Raw genomic sequence first — 19,411 nt, 5'->3', positions numbered from 1 at the left:
AAAACAAGCAGACAACTCTCCCCTAGACCCATGTTTTCAGAGTCAGACATTTAAACAGCCACCCACATGCTCCCTCTCCAGTGACCCTGGCCTCCTCTGGCAGCACTGAGCTGAGTTTCCCTCTCAGTCACGCCAAATCCAACGGACATCTTCAGTCCTCACCTTACCATACTTTCTTCCCTCTCAACCTGGAAAAAAGGAATACGTTTTGCCATTCTCTGACATAAATCCTACTAATGTTTTCTTAGGTCAGTCTCCCAAGGCAATAGAAATAAAAACAAAAATAAACAAATAGGACCTAATCAAACTTTCAAGCTTTTGCACAGCAAAGGAAACCACAAACACAATGAAAAGACAATCTACAGACTGAGAGAAAATATTTGCAAATGATGCGAGACAAGGGCTTAAATTCCAAATATACAAACAGCTCATACAACTCAACAACAAAAAAACAAACAACCCAATCAAAAAATGGGCAGAAGACCTAGAGAGACAATTCTCCAAAGAAGAAATACAAATGGCCAATAGGCACATGAAAAGATGCTCAACATCTCTAATTATAGGGGTAATATAAATCAAAACTACAATGAGGCACCACCTCACACCAGTCAAAATGGCCATCATTAAATACTCTACAAATAACAAATGCTGGAGGGGATGCTGAGAAAACGGAACCCTCCTACCCTGTTGGTGGAAATGTAAGTTGGTGCAGCCACTCTGGAAAACAGTATGGAGATTCCTCAGAAAACAAAAAATAGAATTACCATGTGATCCAGCAATCCCACTCCTGGGCATATATCCAGACAAAACTCTAATTCAAAAAGATACATATACCCCAATGTTCACAGCAGCATTATTCACAATAGCCAAGACATGGAAACAACCTAAATGTCCATTGACAGATGAATGGATAAAGAAGATGTGGTACATATATACAATGGAACACTACTCAGCCACAAAAAAGAACGAAATAATGCCATTTGCAGCAACATGGATGCAACTAGAGATTATTATACTGAGTGAAGGAAGTCAGAAAGAGAAAGACAAATACCATATGGTATCACTTATATGTGGAATCTGAAATATGACACAAATGAACCTATCTATGAAACAGAAACAGACTCACAGACATAGAGAACAGACTTGTGGCTGCCAAGGGGGAAGGGACTGGGGGAGGGATGGAGTGGGAAGTTGGGGTTAGCAGAAGTAAGCTATATATATGGAATGAATAAACAACAAGGTCCTACTGTATGGCACAGAGAACTGTATTCAATATCCTATGATAAACTGTAATGGAAAAGAATATTTAAAAAGTAATGTATATATGTGTATAACTGAGTCACTTTGCTATACTGCAGAAATTAACACAACATTGTAAATCAACTATACTTCAATTAAAAAAAAAACTTCAACTTCACTGATAGAGAAAAAACCAAACAAACAAAAAGAAAAACCTTTTGCACCAGCACACAGTGTTACCTTGGGCTATAACAGGCACTCTCCAAGACTACTTGTGAAAACGGAAAATGGCCCAATTTCCTGTAAATAACCTGGCCACAAGACTTGAAGTCTGAACTTCATACCATTTAATAGTGGTGAAGTGAAGGGGTTACGAGAAGGTCTGGAAGGGGAGCTCTGGACTTGACTCTGCTCTGGTGCTGACTTCAGTTTCTTCGCTGACAAAACAGGCTAATCAGAGGACTTGGAGAATTGTGGGGACCCAGGGAGGAACTTCTGCCTGGAACACAGCAAATACTATGACCATCTTCTCATACGGTCATACATTTACCCCTGGAAAGACCCTGACGCTCCCTGCCCTCTCCGTAGAAGCTTAAATGGCCTGAACCTCCTGCTCTGGGACTGGGCAGGACAGGTAAGGAGATCCAGTCTCACAGATGGAGAAGCAGCACAGACGGGGACAATGACCTAGCCAAGGTGCCCAGGTCACAGGGTGATCCGGGAGAAGGGCTGGAAGCAGAACCAGTCTCCGGACCCCCAGGCTGACTCCACTGGCCCAGGAGGGCTCCTACTGGAAGGTTCTCTTCCCATGATTTTCACCCACACTCTGCCGAGTTAATACAGGGGACGATGAGAAGAGCTCACTGCTGTGCGGCCAGGAACAGCTGCGCTCCAGCTGCACCCAGCCTGCTGGGTCTGGCCTGAGGCCCCGGCTCCACACAGACGGAGCACGTGCGCTCAGTGGTGCGGAGGCCTTTCATGACAGGCGCGCTAGGATGCAGAGCTGGGAGACAGGCGGGTAAAATCAAGCACTGGGAACCGGTTACAGGGCGAACAAAGCTGCAGGGTGATAGCCTTGTGCCCTGAAAGAGTGAAACAGCCAGAGCTCTTGGGAAAGGTGTAGGCCCACACTGAAAACCTCTCTCCAGCTCAGTGTTACTGGAGCGTACCAATGGTTACTCCTCACATCCAAAGAGAAGACAGCCTCCCTGATGCCAAAGTGCCTGGGAGCGCACGCTAAACCGAATGGTATCACCCTTAAGTGCCACTTGAGTTTCGGAGAAAGAACATGGAGGCCTGAATAAGCAGAGCGAGTGTGTTTAACTGGAGAAGTAGAAGCATCCTTGGCCCCTGTGGCCGTGCAAGACACTCCCCAGGGCAGAAAACACCAGGCCGCCCTAACCAGGGCTGAAGGTGGGGCACAGCCCTCCAGCCCGGGGCACACCTAACCCACTCTCGCTAGAGCAAGGGCTAAGCCGCCAGCTGCTTACTGAACGCGCGGGACGTTTGTAAATAAAGCACACGGAGAGGCTGGCTCCTGCTTGTCTGAAGTATACCTAGCGGCGACTCGTCCTCCAGCCCCGCACGCCTCCCCGGCCCCACGGGCCAGCCACACAGCTCCAGCTCCACCACTGCTTCTGCGCGCAGGGCCGCCAGACAGCCTGGCCACGCGCAGGCAGTGGAGGGAGGAAGGAATGAGTCACCCCGGGAAAACCTATCAGCCCTTCACGCCAGGCTGCTCTGGGGCAACAGCACTCGCCAGCGTCTCCAAGAGCAGAAAAAAGAGCCCAGACTGAACATGCTCCACGGAAAAAGAAAGAAAAGCCAAGAGAAGGAAGGAAGGGAGGGAGGGAACGGGTGCCTTAAGGCCTCGGTGGGCCCAGTAGGGCAGCGCCCCAGGAGAGGTGCCAGGCCTGTGAGACACCTGGCGGAAGGAAGAGCGAGTCAGAGCCTTGGAAGGGAGGCGGGGGAGCAGCAGAGCCAGCCCCGCGCCGGCTGCAGCCCCCGCACTTCTCCTTCCCTCCTCGAGCTCCTCCAGAGGGTGTGGAAACGCCTTCCCTCTCGGAGCACGAGCTCTGCGTCTCCACGATTCCACAGTGGCTGGCGCGCACCGCTGCCCCGTCCTGCAGGCCCTGCTATCTTGGCGTGGGGTGGGCAGGAGGACGCACCACAGATGCCAGAACCGCTGCCAGCGAGACCCCGGGACAGGGCCCTGGCAGAGCTCCTGGGGGCGGGAAGCGGCCAGGTGGGGCTCCCTCCCTCCCAACATCCCGCCCGCACAGCCGGTGGGCTCCTCTGCCGTCCTGTCCTCTCACGCTTCACACGCCTCATCCCTGCCTGTGCAGACGGCTGGCCGTTCCCCAGACCCCTCTCCCTCCTCCGTGGCAGCAGAGCTGTGGCTGCACGGGGCGGGCCCAGCCTCCGGGGGTGTGGGGCCACCGCATCACACGGTTAGTGCACACCTGGTGCTCGGACCGCCGCTGGCACACAGCTGTCCTGCGTTAACACTGCCGCAATCCACTTGGTGCCGCATAACGCTGTTAGCATACAGCGGTCCTGTGGACTGTGACACAGCTAGTATAACTCGGGCTTCTAACCCTGAAAAGGCAGCTGCTTGCCCTCCATCGTGCCCCTTCTGCTTCCCACCGGCTGAGTAGCTGCAGCTAGAGGTCAAGACAGCAGAGCAAGGGAGGACCACAGAGTGACAGGCCTCCCAGGGCGTGGGGTGGGCGTGGCCTCTGGGCAGGGGGCCTCGTGGAGCCCAGCCCATCCACCCCAGGCCTGTTACAGCCAAGGGAACCGACCTTGCCCGCATTAAAGCCACCGTGTTTGGGGTGCTCTGTGTGCCAGCAGAGGCATGTCCCCCATGGGCTCAGCTGCTACTCTCAGTACTCACGGCTCCACAGTAGCTGCCCTCAGGTCGGAACCAGGCTCCCTAAAGCCCCAGGGCATTTCTCCCCTGGGTCCGACACAGAAATGTACAGAGCATATCACCCTGGTCCAAACCGTAACCCTCACACTAACCTTTACAATAACTAATGCTCACAGGAACCCAATTCTAGTACTAACGTTAACTCCAGCCCTAACCCTATTATTAACCCTCATTCTAGCCCAAATAAAATACTGAAAAGGTATTACAATTGGAAGAGATTCAAAAGTATCAATAAGACCTAACAGGATTTATTCCAAGAATCAACACTTGGAATTTCATCATTGGAATTCTCTACACTAAGAGATAAAAGGAGGAAATCCTGTGACTATCGTAATAACAGCAATGAATGAGCATTTAGTAAAATGCAACTTTTATTTTTGATTTCAAAAAACAACTTAATAGAAGAGCAACAGAAGGAAACTTGTGTAACCTGATGAACACGATGTACGGGACAGACAGCCACGGCAAGCACTGTGAAGTTCACGGTGAAAACATCTGGGTCAAGTCAGGAATGAGTCAAAATTCAACTGACAAACCTACTGCAGTTAGAAGCACGGCTGCATGCAATACATAAAGATGATACATTATCAAACGTTAGAGAGACGTAACAGGAAAATCTCCAGTTACAACAAATAGATAATGTAGACAAGTTAGAAAAGAGCTCAAAAGGGACAACCTACAGCAAGAAAGCTATAAAATATAACTGAAGGCTAAGAACGGAACAAATGAAGAAACAGAATAGCTTCCTCTTTTAAAAACTGAATATTGCTAAAATATCAGCTGTTTGCCATTTAAATTATAGGTTGATGCGTTTGAAATGAAATCCCAATCTGATCAGCTTTCTAACTTGAAAATCATCCTAAAGTTCATCTAGAAATTGAGTAGCCAAGAATAGCCAAAATAAATATACCATAAAACTAAAATAATTAAAGCAGTGTACCAGCACAAGAACAAACAGATCAGTTAGAGAATTCAGAAATAGACACTAATATATACAACGTTATCATATAAGATGCACACATAGGACAAAAGTAGCAGCACAAATCACTGGGAAAATGAAGTAATTTTTAATAAATAGTGTTTTCAATATCTGTAAGCAAAAATAACATATATTCACCCGATAACATATATCAAATTAAATCCCAAGTGGATTACACATGTCAATGCAAAAAGTAAAAGCAGAAAAGAAAACAGAAGTGATTACCCACGTTTCAGGAGCGGAAAGGATTTTCCAAATGTAAATGCCATAGAAGGTGACATCACAGAGGAAAATACTGATGTGATGGCTCCAAACGCCAACGTCAGATTAAAAGGTGAATGACTCTTTGGGGAAAATAAAAGCCGCAACATAAAAGCTGAATGTCTTCAGTAAAACATGAGGAAGGACACACTAGCTCTAGTCGAAAAGCTCAACCTGCTTGTACTTCTTTTCGGCTTTTAGAGACGCATAAAGCCCTAGGTTTTCAGGGGCCAGGAGCCTAGGCACTCACGCTGCTGTAATTTACCATCTCGAGAGCAACTGGGCAATCGCACATGACGCCTCTTTTAAAATGTCCCTCTCCTCTGACCCAGGATTCCACGTGGACAAACACCGCAATACTGCCCCGGGAAGGGGGAGACTGACGTATTATGCACAAGGAAATTCACCTCATGACTACCGATACTAGTGCCAGATCTGAAAACAATCCAAATACATTGAACAGAAATGGAGTGATTTAACAAAATAATACCTACATCCATATAGTGGAAACTATGCAACCTTTTAAAAATAATGTTTTCAGATGGTAACGTGGAACATTTTGCCGTATACCATTCTGTTTAAAAGCAGGGCACAGAAGTATGCATGCAGCTTAACCCCAGAGGCAGAACCTGGAGTGAAACAGACCAAAATGTCTGCAGCAGTGCCTTGGACCCCGTAGTCCCCAAGCACCGACCATCAGCAGGGTCCTCTCTGAGCAACGAGAATGTGCTGTGCGTCAAGGAGGGCTCACGCGTGGTGGGGAGGCGGGGGAAGCAGGAGGACGTGACGCACGACAAACATGCAAAACCAGGAGAGCACAGGGTCCTGGAGCCTTTGAAAGAACACAACACCAGAAGGGGCGGCTCTGCTGGCCTAAAGCTGCAGAGCTCAGCTCCCCAAGGAGAAAGATATTCTACCGGATTCAGCAAGGCAGGGGCCACACGATCTGGCCAAGTGGTGAAGACACAGCCCCGCTGGGAGGGCCAGATGGCCATGCAGGGGAGCTCGGCCCGGCAGAAGCAGAGAGCGGAGGGGCTGGGGGGCTGCTTTCAAATTCTGGGGTGTGAAACAGCATTTGCAATATAACCTTTTACTTTTTATTTTTAACAAAATTATAAACGTACGTAGTTTTAACAGTCAGAGTTCCACGGAGCTGATGGGGAGCAGTGGCGCCTGCCCTCTGCCCGCCTCTGCCCCACAGGCGTCTTGCTCTTTTTCCCTCTTTTGCTATGTCTCTCCTCAGTTCTAATGACCGGCTTTGTATGGCTCTTCTTGACTCCAGGATCTTGTGTGTCACCCACTAGCTTCCACCTAGAGCCTGAGGAGGAACCCTCCTCCCCACCCACACCCTCCCCGCATCCCTCCAAGTGCTACACCCCCGTCAACCCGCTGTCAGCAGGGACCACAGGAGGCCCCGGAGCTGCTCTTCACACCTCACACTGCATCTCCCTCTTGTACGCGTGTTTCTTGGAGTGAGTGAGAGGCTTGCTTGTTAGCTTACTTTTCTATGTACTTAGTGTTAATTTACCTCCAAACTCTGAGGCAGGGCCCCCCCGCCTTCTGACCCCTCAGCCGCAGCAGGAGGCAGCCCACGACCCTCTCCTGGAGCCTCACCCTGCCGCTCCACCAGCCGGACGGCAGCACCGGAGGCCGTCACCCTGCCTGCTCCACGAGCCCGCGCCCGAAGGCCCACCCCAGGCTCCCAGTGCTCTGCGGGCCGACTGGGTAGGGGCTGGGGCCACAGGGCTGCAGGATCCACTTGAGCGCGGCCCCGCCTTCTGTTTAGGACAGTGCCCTCTGCTGTGCCTGCGCTCCCGCTCCACCCTCCAGTCTGCAGCCAGGGTGGGCAAGGGGTTTGTCCAGGTGTGGGAGCGGGGCTGAGAGTCTGACTGCTTTTTAATCAGGCTTTCCACAATTTTCCTATTTCCGCTTTTCTCCTTGAATTACGAGGCGCGGTCATTAGCTGAGACTGAAACCTGATTACATCAGAAATCTGAGGAAGAAAGATCAGATGCACAAGAAGGGCCTCAGTTCAAAGCAAACCTGCTAGGGGTTGAGGCGAGGCTGGGCTGGGGCGGGCTTGGGGTCCCCCAGGCCCTCGGCCAGTCTTCAGGGCTGCACGGTCTCCCGGGCACCACCACACTGCTCTTGCGCGGAGGGGACAGTGGCGGGACCGGAAGGACCGCGGGTGTTTGTGGGAAGGTGATCACAGGGCTGCCCCACGAGCCGCCGGCTGCAGGTGGAGGGCCACCGAGAAGGGCACGGGTAGTGCGGGGGGGAAGGAGGCCCTGAGGGAGGAGTCCCGGTCGGGGGGCTCTGTCTGCCCTCACTATAGGTGAGCTTTAAAGTTCTTTTTCATATTTTCCAAGTGTGTAGTGAAAGTCGTTATCTTAATGCAGGGCGGGCGGAAAGCCTAGAAAGCAAATAATCTTTCTCAGTATTACAAAGAATAAAAGACTTCAAAGTAGATAAAATTTTCAACAAGGTTTTCGTTATCACTATTTGCTGATTCCCTGATCTTAGTGCGGTTGAAGGCCCAGCCCCGAGTTGGGCGGGGGCGTGGGGCGGGCTGTGGGAGCCCAGGTCCCCGCTGAACAAACCGGGGTCAGGGTCCCCGCCGGATCTGAGCACAGGCACACACGGAGGCGGGGAAAGGCCTGTCTGCGGCTGCTCCACGGAAGACTGCCCCTTGCCCGACTCTAAGAAGTGTGGAAAGTTCTCGGAAGACGTGCAAATGGAAAAACAAGTTCTTCCGGATCCACCACGTCCTCTGGGGAACATCCACTGCAGATGAGTTCAGTTCTGGCTCGTCACCCCCCACCCCCGCCCAGGAATCCCGCACGAAGACTCTGCAGGGCTCAATCGAGACTGAGATTGCCAATGGAAGCGGACTCATCTCTGTTCCAACCAGCTCAGTGCTCCTAACAGCTCCCTCCCTGCTCACAGAAGAGGCCACAGGCGCCCTATAAAAAGCCTGCTGCCTTGCCTTAACCAAGCCTCAGGGGATTCGCAGTCCCCTGGAACCACAGCCCTGCCAGCTCGCACTGCCCGGCTATCTCTGCCTCTGCCTGGGTGCGGGGCCTCCTCTAGCGCCCACACTAGGCCCTTGGGGCCATGCACACGCACAGCGGGAGTAGCCGGGGCCAGCCCGCCCCACCCAAGCATGCTGGCTGTTTCCAGAACTGCAGACCGCTCAGACTGCCCTGCCTGCCAGGGGGAGGGATGTGGGCAACACCAAAGTCTAGGGGAGAGAGGCCCAGCACACACAGGGTGTTGTTTATATGCCTGAGTTCCAGAGGCCCTTCCCTCGGGATTTCTGTGAAAATTAGATCCAGATTTGCACAATTACAAACTTGGTCCCAAGCCAGTTGGGATTTGGATGTCCTCTAAGAAGCAGGTATTATAACAGCTTTAGTTTGAAAAAACAATCCAACACAGAGAAAAAAGACTACCCGCTCGCCGCTCCCACACTCAGCAGCATTGTCCGCAGTGAGCAAGGGCCCCGATGTGTCCCCGCTGCCCTCATCTCTGGGCCCCGCCCCTTTGCTCGCTGGCTCCCCTGGGCCCGCCACCACCCACAGGGGCCACTCCGGTGCCTCCAAGGCTCTGCTCAGATGCCCCTTCCCAGGGGCTGCCCTGACCCGCATCAACTGCCCCCGCACCCCCGACCCCGACCCTTCTCTGTTGCTCCCCGGCAAGCTCACCACCCGGCACACTACGTGATGCATCTGCTTATTACTCTTATGTTGTGTGACCCCCACAGATGTAATAAAGGAAGCTGGGATTCCAGAAGCGTGGCTGGCCCTATCAATATTTGCTGAATGAATGAAAGAGCAATTAAGGTCTTTGCTCAAGCAATTTGTAACCTAAGAACTTTCCCCTTCAACTATCGGGCGTCCAGTTACCCACCCACCCTACGTCCCCGTGTGCACATGCTCCCTGACTCCTCGCCACTGTCTCTCGTGTCTCCTGAGGGGACTGCTGGCGACGAGGCCGGAAGGTCACTGTGGTGCTCATAGCGAGCGCTCTCCGATCAGGATCGGCTGAGCCCAGGACCCCACAGCGGCCACTCGGGGCTGCAGTTAAGGCCACCAGGAAGAGAAGGGCAGACACCGAGTCTGGAGCCCACATCCCGTCATCAAGGCAGCTCCCACTTATCCTGCCATCGCGATGTGGACGCGGGCCCGTGAGGTCGGAGGCCTCGGCTCAGACCCCCGTCTCACCACCCACAAGCACAGAGACGTCGTCTCCCCGAGCCTTGAGAAGTGGGCAGAACAACAGCACCTGCCCCGCAGGGCACGGTGAGGGGCTCGTGTGAGCAGAGCCGGCACTGCATGACATCAGCCGCCAGCCTGAACACACCAGCCTTCCGGGCAAGACCACTGAAAACTTTTAGAAAATAACATTTATAAGCTTTAGAAAAACAAAGGCATCTGAAGGATAAATTTAAAAGGAATCCTTCCAAGGTAGTTTTGCAAAACTGGAGTCACGGCCACAAAGAGGTGTCCGTGGGGCCTGGACACGATGCCATCACGGCCACAGCACACACTTGTCACTGCTGGAACACGGGACAAAGGCACTGTCCACTCAGCCCATGCTAACAACTGGCTCCCAGGCCCCTGGCTGGACAGTTTAGTCAGGTTGACTCTGAAGAAGAAAGGTTAGAACAAAAGGAGGAAACTCCCTCTTTTTAAATATTGGTTCTACAGGAGCCAGGAGGGATAACGTGCACATCACGGACACTGCTGCTGCACCTGACCTGTAACACATCCCTCATGTGACATGAAACCAGGCCATAAGGAGAGTCAGCAAGACACATGGCTTCATATGCAAGCAAGACTTTACAACTCAGCTGACGTGGAAAGAATCACTTAATTTAAAGACGTACCTCTCCAACGGCATCATAAGAAGCACTACTTACATGGAACCATGTGAAGAGCTTCTCTGTCTGTAGGCAGCCCTGTAAACAGGTTAAAAAAATTATTATAACTGGAAATCATAGGTAGAAAATAACCCAAAGAATGATCTATCATCTTAGATATCAAGTCTTATCAAACTAAATAAATTTTTAAAAGAATGTAGTCATAAATCAGTTATTTGGAAGGACAAAGGCAGTCTCCCAAGAGAAAAGAATTCCATGAAAGGTGGTTAGATTCTAAACTGAGTCTGGAACTTAAAAGACACCAATAAACGCTCAGAGCCGAGGCTCCCCTGAACCCTGGCCCACAGTCCTAAACCTGATGGAAGTCTAGGGCAGCGCTGACTCCCAGACCCCTTTAAGTCTGTGGGGAGTAGTAAGGAGAAGACCACGATGAGGTGTAGGTAGGACCCCCCACCCAGATGCCCACCCACATGGTCTCAGTTCCAAGTCTGAAGAGTGCTCTGCCCAGACAGCAGGACCTCCGAGCCCGGCCTGTGCAGACTCTACGGGCAGGTAAATAGCTCTGCCCGAGCCTCCTCCAGGCAGCCCAGAGGCGTCTGTCCAGTGAGGACTGAAAACCAGGCGAACGTTAGACACATCCACTTCCAGCCATGACAGAAGAGGAGGAACCAGAAGAGGAGGAACTCTCCAGCCTCAAACAATGAAGAACCAGCCAAAAGACATGAGACAAGGGTGTTCAGACGTGGGACAACAGGGAGCACAGGACAATGACCCTGAGGGAGGAAACGCATGTGATGCCTCCTGGTTGCCCAGCCTACAGCTCTGGGAGGGTTATGAGGCCACAGTGCAGGAAGGGGGAACCTAGGCAAACCTGGGGGAGTCCTGAGATGAGGAAACAGCTGAGGTTCAAGGAGGCAACAGCAGCGAGAATCAGCAGGGCAGAGGACCAGAAAGGAGAGAGCTGAGAAACGCTCCCGAGACTGGTGGGGGTTCGCTTGGGTCTTTGCCAGGACACTGATCAGCACATGTGCCTGAGGCCAGGGAAGGCGCAGCAGTGAGAAGCAGGACAAAGGATCGCTGTGACTGCGAAGCAGGACAAAGGATCGCTGTGACTGCCGCAGCTCCAGGAACGGACCACACTCCCGACAACCGGACTAGGGAACCTGTGACACGGGGGCCACTGGGCTTGGCACTTGGAAGAGCACAGCCCCGGTGGCAGGGCCACATGAGCACCAGACTAAACTAGGTACTGCCTAACAATGCTCAACAACAAGCCACTGAAGGGTCTAAACTTTCCAAGTAACAAATACATTTGAAGAGGAAAGTTTAAAATATTTAAAAGGATACAGAGCCCAACAATATACAATCATGATGTCCTTCATTCATTTAAAAACTACCATGGATGCAAAGAAGCATGAGAATATATCTCATAATGAGGATAGTTGATCAGTAAGAAAAAGAACCAGAAAATTACCCAAGGAAATAATTAGCACATAAGGTCCTTAAAACAGCCATTATAAACACATTGTATATGTTCAAGAAGATAGAGGAAAGCATAACATGTAGGAGAGACATGAAAAGCATTTTTAAAAAGACCCAAATCAAACACCTAGAGATGAAAAATATATCTGAAATGAAAAATACACTAGATGGCATTAACATCACATTAGACACTAGAAAAGGAAAGCTCAGTCAATGTGCAGACAAAACTATCTGTGCAGACAGAAATGATCTAAAATGAAACATAGGGAAAGACTCCCTCTTCCCTAAAAACACAGAAATATTTGTGTAATTTAACACTCAGGGGGGAAGAACAGGATGGGACAAAAATGTATTTAAAGAAATAATGACAAAAAAATTTTCAAAAATTGATGAAAATTATGAACCCATAAATCCAAGAAGGTCAACAATCCTCAAGCAGAAGAAAACATGAAGAAAATCAAATCAAGTTACATCGTAATCAACTTACCCAAAGAGGAAATCTTAAAAGCAGCCAGAGAAAAAAGAACATTATGTACAGAGGGACAAACACAGACATGGTGGACAAGGACTTCCCAGAAACAAGCCAGAAGTCAATGGAATGACATCTCTAAAGTAATGAAGGAAAAAACTGTCAACCTGAAATACCATAACAGTGAAAATAACTTTCAAATACAAAGACAAAATGAAGACTTTTTCTAATAAACAAAAGCTAAAATAATTCATCACCGACCCTTCTGAACTACAAGTAATATTAAAGTAAGTCCATCATACAAAATAAAAATGATATCAGAAGGAAATCTAGATCTACAGAAAGAAATGAAAAGCACTGGAAACAAAATTCATGAATAAATATGAGCCTTTTTTCTTAATTTGTAAGATTGTTTTAAAAGATAATGGACTATTTAAAGCAAAAATAATGACGATGTATTGTGGGGTTTATAGCAGTGTAGAAGTAAAATGGCATGACACAGTAACATAAAGGCCACGAGAAGTGAGATGGCAGTATATTGTTGTTAGGTTTTATACTATAAGTGAACTAGTATAATATCAATTGAAGACAGACAGTGATAAGTTAAGGATATATGCAATGAATCCCAAAGCAACTTCTAAAAACAAAGTGATATAGCTAATAAGTTAGTAAAGGTGATGAAATTGATCATAAATAGTACTCAACCCAAAATAAGTCAAAAAAAAAAAAAAAAGAGGATCTTATAGCAAATGGGACAAGTAGAAAACCAATAGCAAAATGATAGATTTAAATTCAATCATATCAATAATCATATTAAGTATAAGTGGTCTAAAACAACCTAATCAGAATACAGAGATTTTTAAGATTGGATAAAGAACAGGACCTCACTACACAATATTTATAAAAAACCCACTTTAAAAATAAATATACAAATAGATTAAAATAAAAGGGATGGAAAAAGATGTACCATGCTAAGCTTGATCAAAAGAAAGTTGGAATGGCTATATTAACATCAGAAAAAGTAGATGTCGGTGCAAAGAATATTATCAGAAGTATATAAAAAAAAGGCATTACATATTAATAAAGGGGTCAAAACAACTAGACAGAAGGTCAGTAAAAGCTATAGGGAACTCAAACAACACTGTCACCCAGCATCACATAACTGACATTTCTAGGGCACTCCATACAATAACAACACAATATATGTTCAAGTGTTGGTGAGGACATGGAGAAATAAGCACCTTCATATATTACTGCTGAGAATGTAAAACTGTGCAGCCTCTGTGGAAAACAGTTTGTCAGTTCCTCACAAAGCAAAACACAGAATTATCATATGACTCGGCAATTCCACTCTTAGGTATACATCCAAAACAACTGAAAAGAGAGAATCAAACAGATATTGTTCATAGCATCATTATTCACAATAGCCAAAATGCGGAAACAACCCAAATGTTCATCAACAAATGAATGGATAAACTAATCGTAATATGTCCAAACAATGGAATATTCTGTGACCATAAAAAGCAGTGAAGGGCTTCCCTGGTGGCGCAGTAGTTGAGAATCTGCCTGCCAATGCAGGGGACGTGGGTTCGAGCCCTGGTCTGGGAAGATCCCACATGCCACGGAGCGGCTAGGCCCGTGAGCCACAATTACTGAGCCTGCGCGTCTGGAGCCTGTGCTCCGCAACAAGAGAGGCCGTGATAATGAGAGGCCCGCGCACCGCGATGAAGAGTGGCCCCCGCTCGCCACAACTAGAGAAAGCCCTCGCACAGAAATGAAGACCCAACACAGCCATAAATAAATAAATAAACAAAAAAAAAGTAAAAAAACACATGTTGCTAGGCTCTAAAAAAAAAAAAAAAGCAATGAAGTGCTGATACATGCTACAACTCAGATGAACCTTGAAAACATTATGCTCAAAGAAAGAAGCCAGACATAAAAGGTCACATACTGTATGATCCCGTTTACATGAAATATCCAGAAGAGGTAAATCCACAGAGACAGAAAGCAGATTAGTGGTGTCCAGATGATGGGGAAAGGGGAATATGGAGAGTGATTAATTAGTGGGTGTGGGGTGTTTCTCTGGGGTGATGAAAAAGTCTCAGACTTTGAAAAAGTCTAAAACTGGGTGGTGATTGCACAACACTGTTGAATTCACTGAATGTCACTGAATTGTACACTTTAAAATGATTAATTGTGTAGTATGTGAATTTCACTTCAGTAAAAAGAAAATAAATATAATATAATAAGGGAATGTTAGGAACTATTGCATGCCAATAAATTTAACAACTTAAATGGAATTCTTAGAACAATAAAGCTATCAAAACTCACTCAAGGAAAACCAGATAACTCTAAATGTATTCAAGTTAAAAACCTTCCCACCAAAAAAAAGAGCCAATCCAGATGGCTTCAATGGAAGAAACACTAAGGAAGAAATAATACCAATTTCTTAGTAACTTGTCCTGAAAATTGAATATAAGAGAACACTTTCCAAATCCTTCTATGAGGCAAGAATTAACCTGATACCAAAACCAAAAAAAGACACTACAGGTAAACACGCCAATACTCCTCATAAATATAGAGGCAAAAACTCTTAAATTTTAGCGTATCCAATCATACAATATAAAAAAAATACATCATGACAAAGTGGATTTCAATCCAGAAAAGCAATTGATTTTATACTAAAAAAATAAAAAAAAATCAACATACAGGCAACCTCATTTTATTGCACTTCACTTTATTGCGCTTCAAAGATATTGTGTTTTTACACATTGAACGTTTGTGCAACCCTGCATTAAGTAAGTCTATCAGTGCCATTTTTCCAATAGCATTTGCTCACTTAATGTGTCTATGTCACATTTTGGTAATTCTTGCAATATTTCAAACCCTCCACCAGCACAAAGATTCCAACTCGCTGAAGGTTCAGATGATGATTAGCATTTTCTAGCAATCAAATATTTGTAAATTAAGGTATCATGGCTTTTTAGACAGAACGCTATTCACACTTAATAGACTAAAGTATAGTATAAACATAACTTTTATATGCACTGGGAAACAAAAAAAATTCATGTGACTCACTTTATTTCAATATTTGCTTTATTTCTGTGGTCTGGAACCAAACCCACAGTATCTCTGAGGTATGCCTGAAACCGTTTATATGCATGGACCATATAGACAGAAAAAAAGAAAAACTATATAATGGTCTCAAAAGATACAGAAAAAGCATTTGACAAAATTCAATACCACTCATGAAAAAAAATCCTCACCAAACTTGGAATATAAGAGCACTTTTTGAACCTGATAAAGGACCTCCAGTAAAAACCTACACCTAACGTCACACATATGGGTAAAAGACTGAATGCTTTCCCCTAAGATCAGGGACAAAGCAAGGATGTCCCCTCTTAGCACTTCTGTCCAACAAGATGTCAATTGCACCAAGCTGATCTATCAATTCAATGCAATCTCAATCAAAATCAGAGCAGGCTAAGCTGATTCTAAAATCCATACGGAAATACAAAGAAAATAAAACAGCCAAAACAACTTTGAAAAAGAACAAAGTAGGAGAACTTATTCCAAGATTTATTATAAAGCTACAGTCATAAAGATAAATAAATTGATCAAAGGAACAGAATAGCAAGTCCAGAAATAGTCCACATGTTGTTAACCATGTTTTGTTTTGTTTTTTAACTTTTCGTTCTCTTGTGCTTTGACATCTGGGCCTTGCTGATTCTGGAGGAACAGCCCTCCTAGAGTTAGCCAATTTCTAGAGATAGGATAAACAACTCACCCTGGGGGCACCTTTCAAATACAAACCATCCAATTCAGAGCCCACACCCCAACCACCTCCTCTATGGGGCCCTCCTCACTCTCTGGGCCACTATCCACCTGACCTAATCACCCTAGGGTCAGGTACCAGACATCATGCCCTTGGGCCTGCTGAAATTATTCAAACTATCCAATCTTAAATCTGCTGACCCTGCCTCACCTGTTCTCTGACTCCTCACTGACCCTGGTGCTTCCCCATGTGGCCCTGAATGCCCCACCCTGCCTCCTATTTCTAGGAGTATAAAGATCTGTGAGTATAAACTTCTTCCTTCATGCCAGTCATTTCCATATCTGCCTGTCTTACCATTCCCGATTAAGTCAAATCCCAGGTTCCCTTAAAACACACAGATATATGGTCAACTGACTTTTGACAAAGGTTCCAAGGCAACTGAATGGGTAAAAGATACTCGTTTTAATAAATGGTGCTAGAACAACTAGATACCATACACAAAAAAGAAAAGGAAAAAAAAGGACTTTGACATTTTCTTCACATCCTATATAAAATTAATTCAAAATATATCATAGACTTAAATGTAATAGCCAAAAACTTCCAAAAGAAAGAAGAGAAATAAGAATAAAAATCTTACAGACCTCCAGTTTTACAAAGAATTCTTCAGTATGATACAAAAGACATGATGTATACAAGAAAAAAACTGATAAGTGGGATGTCATGAAAATTTTAAACCTCTGATCTTCAAAATATACATAAAAATGAGAAGTCAAGCTACAAACTAGGAGAAAATATTTGCAAAACATGTACTCCATTAAGGACTGTATCCAGAATATATAAAGAACTCTCAAACTCAACAAGAAAACAAACAACCTAATTTTTGAAATGGGCAAAATGTCTGATCAAATCCTTCACCAAAGAAAGCATGTTGATGGCAAATAAGCACATGAAAAGATAGGCTGGTGGGAAAAGAGGAAAGTATGTCATCCAGACCAGCCAGAACCCAGCACAGGAGTGGGGGCATGCGTGCAGGTCACATGGAGACACTCTTCCAAATCCTGAATGTCAAGGTGGAAGAAATCTAAAGAGAGACAAACTTCCCAGAGGGAGACAGTGCACCAGGGACAGGAAGCCCAGGTTGGATCAAGTGCTCCCAGCAGCTTTCGATGCACAGAGGGGAGGAAGCACAGGGCCCCGGGAAAGTGAGCGGGGCGGGCACTGCCAAGGCCTCAGAGTGCACAGCGGGGGCTGGGGCAAGAGCACTGGACCACCTCTGGCAGCTCCAGCCACAGGCTCCTCCCCACTGACTACACTCACTTCCCCAGGTGAGCCTACCCAGTCCATAGCCACAAATACTCTTTCTCCACTTAATGATGCCTCGGGGTAGTGCTGGTGGTTTCACACGGGGACACCCTTGGAACTGCAGATCCTCAGAATCTGCTTATGGTCCCATTTTTGCTAAATGGGAACTCACACCATGACATATCTCAATAAAGGAAGAAGAGCGAATGCCACTGCTTTTACCCAAAACTAAATAGGCCGTAGCAAAGATCTGACTTCAAGAGGACCAAATTTCCCCAGATTGGGGGATGGAGTGTCTCATTAACTCACCCCCTCCAACAGAGCACTTCCAGAGTCCTGCAGTGCCAACAAGAAGTCGGGGTAACTAGAGTTTAAAAGAGCTTCTGGGGGGAGGACAGGCAAGGATGATTCAGCTTCATTCCTATCACAGAATCCACCAATTCAATTACTGTTTCTAAGTAATTACACTCCTGGTGATGGTCTCAGCAGAAAAGAGAAGGAGGCAGCCAGGGGTTGAATTTCTTTACTCCTCCACATCAAAAAATAGCATCTCAAGGCCAATGCATGGTGGTGACATGATCACCAAGGAACGCAGAGGCCAAGAGCCCGAGAGCCCCTCGCCTGACCTCTGGCCTAGCATCATCCTGCATGCCGTGCCAGGCACGCTCCCTGGCCTGCGAGAGCAGGTTTTCACCCGTCCCCACACCCGACTGCAAATTTCCTCCACTGAGAAGTTCAGTGTCGGGCTTCCCTGGTGGCGCAGTGGTTGAGAATCTGCCTGCTAATGCAGGGGACACAGGTTCGAGCCCTGGTCTGGGAAGATCCCACATGCCGCGGAGCAACTGGGCCCGTGCGCCACAACTACTGAGCCTGCGTGTCTGGAGCCTGTGCTCCGCAACAAGAGAGGCCGCGATAGTGAGAGGCCCGCACACCACGATGAAGAGTGGCCCCCGCTCGCTGCAACTAGAGAAAGCCCTCGCACAGAAACGAAGACCCAACACAGCCAAAAAATAAATAAATAAATTTATTAAAAAAAAAAAAAAAAAAAGAAGTTCAGTGTCATGCTCACAGCAGCCACCCACGTCCCGGGATGAGGTAATTTTTTGTTTCATTTTCCTATTTACGATAGATCACACTCGATGTATATGAATACAGACGTGCACACCCATGTTTCAGTCTTTTTAAGTTATGCTGATGAGCTTTATTCACTACCAACTTGCAAGAATTTACAAAAGGATTTCGTTTCAATCTCAGTACAGGGACTTATTAAATTAAAATTTTAAACTTTGTTATTTTTACTCTCTCAGTTTTCTGAGTGGGTCACTCTCATTACCAGAATCAGACACAAGAAATCTGCTTGGCCTTTCACCAGGGTATTGAAGTTGCCTAAAGTACATCTACTAGACTTTCTAGACAACTCCCTGAATACAAGCGTTCGACTCAGTGGTAGAGAGTCAGTTGTGCACGCCCCTGCCCTGGACCTCCCCGCGAGTGCAGGTGCTGAGCAACAGCAGGTCCTGGCAGGGACAGAAGCCATGTGCTCAGCCCTGCTCTTTACGACAACAATTGTAGACCCTTGTAGGACATGTGCTTATTCTCTGTGCAGAAAATTTAGAAAGTGCAGAAAAGCACAAGAGACATATTTAAAAGTACTTCCAATTCCCAGACAGAAGCACTGGCAGCAGTACAGTGTATTTTCTTCTGGTAGTTTCTCACTGTAATATGCACGTACATATATTTTTTAAAAAACGAGACAGATTACATATGCTTTCAGAACAACGTAATATATCTGTAATATTTGCAGAAAATGTTCATAACAGCTTGTTTTAGCTTTTAATACTGTTTACTGATATTCAAAGAAACGTGTCGATAAAAATCAAACTTATCTATTATTTGAAATTACTTGCATTGTTTTTATGCTTAGAACAATGTTTCTGCATATCAAAGATCGGACTAATTTTCACATAATTCTTCTCTAATATAAAAAATCTTATATTTCCTACGACTATAAAAGCAGTGTATGTTCATTTAGGAAAATTTAGAAAATTCAGAAATGTGTGAAAACAGGTTTCAGCTGTGATCCCACTTCT

The 19,411-nt window shown here is 46.5% G+C and overlaps 1 protein-coding gene across 13 annotated transcripts in view; it reads right to left on the bottom strand.

The window, feature by feature from the left end:
* PCBP3 (poly(rC) binding protein 3) overlaps positions 1-19,411 on the bottom strand; it is a 213,490-nt gene that overhangs the window by 118,292 nt on the left and 75,787 nt on the right. For 12 of the 13 annotated variants that reach the window (XM_059921738.1, XM_059921742.1, XM_059921741.1 and 9 more), the window contains exon 1: positions 7,455-7,563. The gene's annotated coding sequence lies outside the window, so the exon portion shown is untranslated. Of the gene's footprint in view, positions 1-7,454; positions 7,564-10,332; positions 10,372-19,411 lie in introns of those variants that run through there. The other variant, XM_059921739.1, reaches the window with a different exon arrangement.

This window comes from Balaenoptera ricei, chromosome 4 (assembly GCF_028023285.1).
Source record: "Balaenoptera ricei isolate mBalRic1 chromosome 4, mBalRic1.hap2, whole genome shotgun sequence".
NCBI lineage: Eukaryota > Metazoa > Chordata > Mammalia > Artiodactyla > Balaenopteridae > Balaenoptera > Balaenoptera ricei.
The sequence above is the reverse complement of the archived record's forward strand: the minus strand, read 5'-3'. Positions and strand labels throughout refer to the sequence as shown.